We start from the raw sequence: 9,469 nt of genomic DNA, 5'->3' as shown, positions 1-9,469 counted from the left end.
TAGACCAGGCTGGCCTCGAACTCACAAAGGTCCGCCTGCCTCTGCCTCCCGAGTGCTGGGATTAAAGGCGTGTGCCACCACCACCCGGCTCTTTTGGGGAATTTTTAAGACAGGGTCTCACTGGGTAGCTCTCACTAGCCTGGAATTCACTATGTAGACCAGGCTAACCTGGAACTTGCAGTGATCCTCCCGCTTCTACCTCTCAGGCGCTGGCATTATGGATATGCTCCACCTCGTCCAGATTCTAAGATTTTTGTTTTTCCCAGCAGATCGTTCACCACAGTAATCCCTCCCCGTAAGTGAGAAGTCCGATGGCCGTCGCTACACTCTGTTGTGTGACCATGGGTACCTTCCATCTCCTGAACGGTTGTCACCTTCTCCCCACTGCAACCCTGTGCCCACTAAACACTAACACCTCGACTCCCTTCCCCCTCCCCTCCTGTGACTCTTTGAAAACAGCATTCTACTTTTCCGTCTCTGAGGACTTGACTATTCTAGGCGTCCGAGAGAAGTGAAATCATACGGTGTTGATCCTTCTGTGACTGACCTCCTCGGCTCAGCAGAATGTCAAGACCCACGCGTAGTGCATCACAGTGAGGATGCCCTTTCTTGCTAGGGTTGATTTGTGTCCCAGAGTATAAATGCACCGCTCTGTTTTTGTCATTCATTCTCTGTTCGTGGACACTTAGGGGCCATCGTGAGTAGTTTCTCTACAAACACGGTTGTATACGTCTTTCTTTGAATCCCTGCTTAGCACTCATTTTAATGTGAAGTGCGTTTCTGGTAGTCTACTAGTCTTGACAGCCCCATCCTTATTATAGAAGCCCCCCCTCTCTCTTCTCTTCTCTTCTCTTCTCTAAGGCTGCTTGGCCTCCGTCATCCCTCTCCGGCAGCCTAGAGAATGTTGTCCGATTTTCTTACGTTCTTTGAAAACTTCAGAGTGAAGGCCCAGTTTTTCCCGAGATTTCATTTGATTATAGGGCATGGTTATTTTTTTACGACCCATCTGCCAAATTCGAAGTACTCACAGAGAAAATGTTATTTTTTCCATCCCGTGGGTGATAGAGGCCTAAGAACAAAGGAGGATTATAGGGTGGACCATCTTCTATGATAACTTAGTTGTCTTCCAGTTGTTTCCAACCAAACACACAGTATCATTAGCTTTGGCCTTGGCTTCCACTTAATCTATTTTGACTAGGAATATTGTCTTCGGAAGCACTACAATTTCCTGAAGAGACTGCAAATCAGCATTCTTGCCTGCAATCATACATTATCTTTCCCCTGCTTGAAAGACGTACAAAGGCAGCATATCATTGCGAGCAGCAAGGTTTTATTTTATCTGATTTTATTTTTTTTATTTAGTGTCTGCCTCCCAGATGAACTGCAAGGTAAGGTATTTAGACACTGAACATTTATCAGATGTGTTTCATTTTCCTGCTATGTCCTGTAGACAGTTGAAAAAAAAAAAAAGATAATAGACTGTAACTAGCAGTTAAGAGGTTCAGACTTCCAAACCTTTAGTCTGTATAATATACAGTGGCAAGACAGTGGATAGCAAACTCATCTGCTGCTCGAAAGTACCCTGAGATGAAATGTTTAGTGAAGAATCATTTCTGTGAGGTCTGCAAAAAGATGGGTGTTACAACAGCTTTTTACAGACTCAACCTGAGCTTCGTCAGGAGTTGGTGCACATGTGTCCTCTAGGGGGCAGTGTTGTGTAGTGGAGACGTGGTCTGGATGCTGGTTGCTGAGGATCATAATACCCTTCACCTCTAGCTGTGTGACCTTGAGAAACTGTTGTAAATCTCTCTCTCTCTCTCTCTCTCTCTCTCTCTCTCTTCTCTCTCTCTCTCTCTCTCTCTCTCTCTCTCTCTCTCTCCCTCTCCCTCAATTGAAAAGTAGGAACGGTAATATCATCTACAGGATAGTTCCTATCTTTCCAGTGTAAATACCTAGAAAAGGTCACTTAAATCCATCAAACAAGATTTGAGAAACAAGTGTGTTATCAGGATAGCTTACTGAAAAGTTGGCAAAGAATTGTATAAATTATAAAATTATTTTCATTTCATCAAATTTGGTTTAAAGCTTCTATTAATAGTTTTTCTTAAGGAAAAACAAAATTTTAAAGAGGTTTTTTGTTAAAATTTTCAAATAATTGTTTTTTTGAGACAGGTTTCTCTGTGTAGCTCTGACTGTCTTGGAACTCACTCTGTAGACCTGGTTGGCCTCGAACTCAGAGATCTGCCTGCCTCTGCCTCCGGAGTACTGGGATAAAATACGTGCGCCACCACTGCCTGGCATATTCCTTCTTTTTCTGTTTGATTTTAGTTGGTGGTTTTTTTTGTTTTTGTTTTTGTTTTTGTTTTTCGCTGTTATTGCTGCTCTGGATTTTGTTTGCTTTTTCCCCCCTTTATTCTTTGTTTTTGTTGGTTGGTTGTTGTTTTCAGGATCTCCTCCAACCCAGATTCATCTCAGATTTGCTGTGCAGCTAAGGAGGGCCAGGAACTTCCGATTCCCATCTCCTCCCTGAGGGTTGGGATTAATAACGTGCACCACCATACCCAGCTTTACACAGTGCTGGGCCAAACTCGGAGCACTGTGCATGCTCCATGTACATTGTACACCCTGGGCAAGCATTTTGCCAACTGAGTTCCACCCGGCCTTTTTTTGTTTTGATTTGAGACTAGTTTGCACTGTGAAGCCTAGGCAAACTTTGCAATCTTATTATCTCAGATGACTGAATTTGGGGGTTACAGGCATGTGCCACCATACACCTTACATAATGTTCTTCATTTCACATGGACTCAATGTTTTAATAGGACCTGCATTTTGAGAAACTATTCTGAGGCTTCAAGTTTCTAAGCACCTTTCCTGTTTCCTTAAGATCGAGTCCTTCCCTTTAAAATCTCTGTCCTTCTTCCCATCATCCTTTTCCTCAGTGTGGACGGGGTGACGACTGTCCAACTATCAGTTGTCAGTGGCTCTACAGATAATCTCAGTGGGTTTTCTGTATTACTTTCACCAACTCCACGAAACCCAGAAATCTTGGCAAATCCCCCCTTCGTAACCCACTTTCCATTGTTCAGGCTTCTGCGGCCTCTGACAGTAAACCAGGCCATGTTCAGCAGAGTGCCTGCTTGCTGGCCAGGGTAGAAACTAGAGCGAGATGGTGAGAGGTTCAAGCAAGGGTTGCTTTTAGTGAACAGCCAGCCCATTACGATACATTGTGCTCCTGACACCTCTTGGGAGACGAACACTCGGAGAGCAAAGGCCTTCTTCCTCCTGAAACGGTGTTGAAGCCATGCCGTGTCCTCAGCTTAGTGCTGGGTGAACAGGCGTATACTTTAGTTGCCAATAACTGTCCTCATTGTTTACATAAAGACTCACATGGTCACAAAAGGCACTGAGTTGTGGTATTGAAGGTGTTGAAGGCACCGAAACATGTGGGGAGAGACAAGAAAACAGCATTGTGTCTATTTATGCTTACGTATAAATATGTAGCATTCACTCTCTGTAGCCATAAGTTCTGGGCTCACAAATTCAACACTATATAGAAAATCTTAAAAAGAAAAAAAAGAAAGAAAGAAAGAAAAAGAAATCATCTGAGCTGAGAGGGGTAATAGACGCTTTTGATTTCTGCATCCAGAAAACAGAAGCAGGTGAATCTCTGTGAGTCTGAGGCCAGACTGGCCTGTATAGTGAGTTCCAGACTAGGCAAGGTTACAAAGTGAGATTCCCCATTTTTCCATCCTTCTCTCTCTATATATATATATAGGTATATAATATATTTATTATATATACTGTATTGACGTGTCATTTTTTCCCAAACAATAAACTTAACAACTATTTATGTAACATTTATATTGGGTTAGAGATTATGTATGATCTAGACATGTGTCAAAGCACATGGTAGGATATATCATTTAATTAAAGGTACTAAACCATTTTACATCAATATCAATGAATAGACTATACCACTTTACATCAATATCAATGGATATACTATACCATTTTATAACAATGGGTAATGGACACGGGCTAAGAGGAATATTTCCCTCAAATCAGTTCCCCCTTTCCTTCAATTACAACCACAACTAGAGAATAAATTAATTCATTTCTCTTCAATCTACTCCTTACTTTTGACTTATCTTCTTTCAACAACTGTATTCCCATCATGCCTCATGATTACAAATATGCTATTCATCTGTCTCCTGTCATTAGATCTATGTTCCAGCATCCATAGCACTTAGTTTGTTCACTGAGGTGTCCCAGCACCAATAACAGGGTCTGTCACTTGGTAGGTGTTCAATAAAGCATTTGTTTGTGAATACATGGTGTGGTGGTTTGGATGAGAATGGCCCCCATAGGCTCACATATTTGAATGCTCGGTTCCCAGCCAGTGGAACTGTTTAGGAAGGATTAGGAGGTGTGGCCTTGTGGGAGTGTGTGTGGCCTTGTTGGAGGAGGTGTGCCACTAGGCATGAGGCTTTGAGCCCAGTCTTGCTCTCTCTCTCTCTCTACCTGTTGCCTGTGGATCAGGATGTAAAGTGCTCAGCTACTGCTCCAGCGCCATGCCTGTCTGCTTCCGGCCGTGATGGCCATGAACTCCACTACCTTGTGGAACCAGCAGCTTTTTGTCAAATGCTTTATTTTATAAGAGTTGCCCTTTTCATCATCTTTCTTCACAGCAGTAGAATAGTAACTAATACACATAGTAAATCAAAGACTCCATTAATGCCCACAGGCTATCACAACCATTCTGTGGTCAAGGATGCTCATTCACTCTGCCTGACAGACTCTGATGTGAATAAGAAAGACAGTCTGGGAAGCCAGTCAAATCTTAAGGAGCACAGTGCAGGATTCTCAGAAGCTCCAGGAAGAATGGCAGGCTGAGGCAGTCAGGCAAACTTAGTCTTCTGGGTTCTTAGACAAAGCCCCATTCGGACTCAGCTGACAAGGAATCAAAGCTGGTACTCCCAAAGGACAAAGGAAGGAAGCCAGAATTCTCGTCGTTATGAAGGGAAAAGTTTGTGCTTGAATCCTGGTGTGGTAGAATGAATTGCCTCCCTAGGGTGAGGAAATTTGTGTCCTGTGGCATTAATTGGGCCTGTATCTCAGGAAAATGGCCTCCAACTTTCAGGGCCCTGAAATGCATTTGTGTGACTGCAGAGGTTGAGCCAGCATTCCCCAGCCTCCAGACCTGCACCCATGTGGGAGCCACTGGCCACATGTGGCTGATGAGTCCTTGAAGTGGTGCTAGGGCCACATTTTCAAATGAGAAGACCAAAACACCATGTAGAAAAGGCAAAACAAACACGCAATGCATCCCTTAAATACTTTTGTAATGACTAATTTTAAAATAATGGTAGTTTTATCTACCGGGCTAAATAAAATATATCATCAGAATGAGGACAGTAGGGGAGGCAGATTTGAGGCAGAGGCTATGTGTGGACTGCAGTACCTTTGTTCGGTTTTGCTACAAAAACCTAAAACTGCTTTGAAAGAAAGAATGTTTAAGTCAACCATTGTAGAACATACTTATAATGGCAGCATTCTGGGACAGAACAGGAAGATCATGAGCTCCAGGCCAGCCTGAACTGCATTGCTAGTTTGAGGCCAACCTGGGCTATATAATCAGAACCTGCCTAAGAAACCAAAAACCAAAACAGAAGACTGTTTATAAATAAATTAATTAAATCAATAAATAAAATTTATATAAATATTAAGTTCACTTGTTCTTTTTTTTTTTTTACCTTTTTAACTGTAGCTGCTAGAACCTTGAAATTTATATATGCAACTAAAGATATGCCAAGCCAGGCATCATGACTCATACCTGTAATCCCAGTATTCAAGGGTCAGAGACAGGAGGATTGCCATGAGCTCCAGGTCAGCTTGGGCTATAGTATGAGATCCTGTCCAAAAAAGAAAACTGACTGAGGTGGTTTGAATAGGTATGGCCTGCATAGACTCATGTGTTTGGATACTCGGCCCACAGGGAGTGGCACGATTAGCAGGTGTGGCCTTATTGGAGGAGGTGTGGCCTTGTTGGAGGAAGTGTGTCACTGTAGAGGCGAGCTTTGAGGTCTCAGGTGATCAAGCTAGGCCCAGTGTGCCACACAGTTGCTTCTGCAGCCTACAGATCAAGATGTAGAACCTCTCAGCTCTTTCTCCAGCACCATGTCTGCCTGCACACCATCATGAAGATAATGGACTAAACCTCTGAAACTGTAAGCCAGTCCCCATTAAATGTTTTCCTTTATAAGAGTTGCCATGGTCATGGTGTCTCTTCACAGCAATAGAAATCCTAATGAAAATACTGATGGTGGGTGGGATATTTCTATTTAATAAATTCTCGTTTCTCCTTCATAAGCTGAAAGAAAACAGTTTTTCTGATCAAATACCTACATCTCATCCCACACTTTAGCAATCTCCATCCCATGTCATCCATGCTTATTATCCAAGTGTGTCTGCCAAGCCTGCTCAGAATACGTAGTGTACAGAACCCTGTTCAATTGGCATTTTCTAAATGCAGTTAGCCAGGGCACCTATTTCCCACTGAATACTAACTCATATCTTTCATTTTGAGGAAGACATCTTGGAAAACATGGCTCTAGATCGTCTGCAGCATTCCGATTCAATTGATTTATCACACGATTCTAAGGATATGGAAAGAAATCTTGAGTAGGCACGTGAGATACTTGTTCAGACAGGGAGAGTTAGAGGGAGAAATTACATTTCATTGATGGCTCCTGGGAGAAGCCACAGCTAGGTAGAAGCTGATAAGGAATGGAGTGTAGAGTTGGAGAGGGAAGATGAGCTTGGGTTCAATTTCTCAACAGAAGTGTACCCTGATTTTTCCACTTCTTGGGTTGCCTTATAGCAGTGGTTCTCAACCTTCCTAATGCTGTGACCCTTTAATATAGCTCCTCGTGTTGTAGAGACCCACAATCATAACATTATTTTCATTGCGACTTCCTAACTGTAATTTTGTTACTGTTGTGAATCATAATGCAGATGTTTGCTATGCAGATGGTCTTGGGCAGGTGACCCCCCACCCCAAGGGGTCATGAACCACAGGTTGAGAACCTCTGTCTCGAGGAATCAGTTTCCCAAGAACATCAAAGTCCTGGCTGCAGTATAAAGATACAGCGCCCTCAAAATAAACTCAAAACTCTAGGAAGAAGCATTGAGTTACCATGACTAGACAGCTACAGATTTCAAAGTTAGGAGAACATAAGACCTAAGAATAAGTCAAACCCAGCAAGAGCTGGGCCACCACACAGGGCTTCCCCTCTCACCCAGATGGCTCCAGGGAGCAGCTGAGGAGAACCCCCTCAGCGTTTATCTCTCCAGATAAAGCACGAAGCCACAGTTCACCACCTCTGATGGCTTCTGACAGAAGTTCCTATGTGGATGATAAGAAAGCTATTTCTGATGTCCAGCATTTCAGATGCCTTGCCGGATGTGGTGTTCTAAGTGGTTCAGATGTGAGTGAAAATTTCTCCTAGAAAAACCTCAAAATTTCTCCTGTTGTCTGCAAACTTCTTCACAGCTACTGAGGCTGGGCTTGGCGGCAATGCTCTCTGTAAACATCAAGCATGTACTCTGGGTTATATGTATTTTTCAGAGCTAGACATTGAAACCGGGCCTTCCTGCAGGCTAGACAAGCGCCCTACCGCTCAGAGCTAAATAACATTTTTGATAGCTCTATTAAGGTATAACTTATACACAATAAAATTCACCAATTTGAAGTGTGAGTGATCACAAACCTGTTTTGGAAAATTTCTACCGCCCTACCTTTCATCCCCAAGTTTTGGGGGGCTCCTTTTCAGTTAATTATCATTCTTAACTACGACTCCCAGAACTACCAATCTGATTGTTTTTCTGGTGACTTTTTATCGTGTGTGTGTGTGTGTGTGTGTGTGTGTGTGTGTGTGTGTGTGTGTGTGTGTGTGTGTATAGATGTGTATATGCAGTGTGTGTGTATGTATGTATATATATGCATATATATATATATATATAAAATCTTCATATAAGATTTCATGTTAATGGAGGAATACAATGTACTATGAGGTGTTTTGTTTCTGGCAATCTTTTGCTTATCATGATTTTGTTTGTTTGGTTGGTTGGTTTTGGTTTTTTCGAGACAGGGTTTCTCTGTGTAGCTTTGCGCCTGTCCTGGAACTCACTCTGTAGACCAGGGTGGCCTCCAACTCACAGAGATCCGCCAGCCTCTGCCTCCCGAGTGCTAGGATTAAAAGTGTGTGCCACCACTGCCCGGCACCATGACGTTTTTTAAGATTCCTCTGGGTCATAGGTCAGGACTCAGCTCCTTTTAATTGTAAACATTCCAATGCTCCTCACCAGTCTCTTTTTATCTATACATCAGTTGTTGGGCAATTGGATTGACTCAGTTCAGTACTCATAATATAATGACACTATAAATATGTGCATATCTTTAGTTGACATATATTTTTGTTTATCTAGGGTAATACCCTGTAATATAATTAGTTACTGGGTCATATGATAAGCGTATGTTTAACCTTTCAAGAACTTTATTTTCAAAATTGCTGTACTACTTTGCATTCCCAGCGGCAGTAAATCAGACTTCCGGTTTGCACCACAGTCTCAGCCCTTGTTGTCGGGCTTTTTAATCTTAGCTGTGCTAGTGTGGGCTTTACAGCATCTGTGCATCAAGTTGAATTTCCCATCATGCTAAGCATCTATCCAGTCATGTGCTTTTTGACTGTAGATGTTCTCTTGCCAAGTGCTTATGAAAATATTATGGGGTGGGGGCGCTGGAGAGATGGCTCAGCAGTCAAGAGCTCTGGCTGCTCTTCCAGAGGACCTGGGTTCAATTCCCAGCACCCACATGGCAGCTCACAACTGTCTATAACTCAGGAGCTGACACCCTCACACAGACGTACATGTAAAATAACAATGCACGTAAAATTAAAAAAAATATTTTCCTCACCTTATTATACTATTGGATTGGATTGTTACCCTTTTATTGAGTTGAGAGCTATATTTATGTTATCTAAATATGAGTCCTTTGTCAATTATATACCACACAATTATTTCCTCTTGGTCAATGGCTTGCTTTTTAATCTTCTCAATTACATTTTTGACAAGCTAATGTTTTTAAACTTTATGAAGTCTATTTTTCTTTGTTTGTTTTTTTTTTTGGTTTTGTTTTTTTTGTTTTTTTTTTTGGTTTTTTGAGACAGGGTTTCTCTGTGTAGCTTTGTGCCTTTCCTGGAACTAACTTTGTAGACCAGGCTGGCCTCGAACTCACAGAGATCCGCCTGCCTCTGCCTCCCAAGTGATGGGATCAAAGGCGTGCGCCACCGCCGCCCGGCGCTTCTTTGTTTTTTTTGTGTTTATTTGTTTTTTGTTTGTTTGTTTTGATTGTTTTTGAGACAGGATCACACTCTGTAGCCCAGGATAGGCTGGGATTTATTATGTAGAA

This window comes from Peromyscus californicus, unplaced genomic scaffold, assembly GCF_007827085.1.
Source record: "Peromyscus californicus insignis strain IS unplaced genomic scaffold, ASM782708v3 Scaffold_24__1_contigs__length_46423439, whole genome shotgun sequence".
Lineage (NCBI taxonomy): Eukaryota > Metazoa > Chordata > Mammalia > Rodentia > Cricetidae > Peromyscus > Peromyscus californicus.
The sequence above is the reverse complement of the archived record's forward strand: the minus strand, read 5'-3'. Positions refer to the sequence as shown.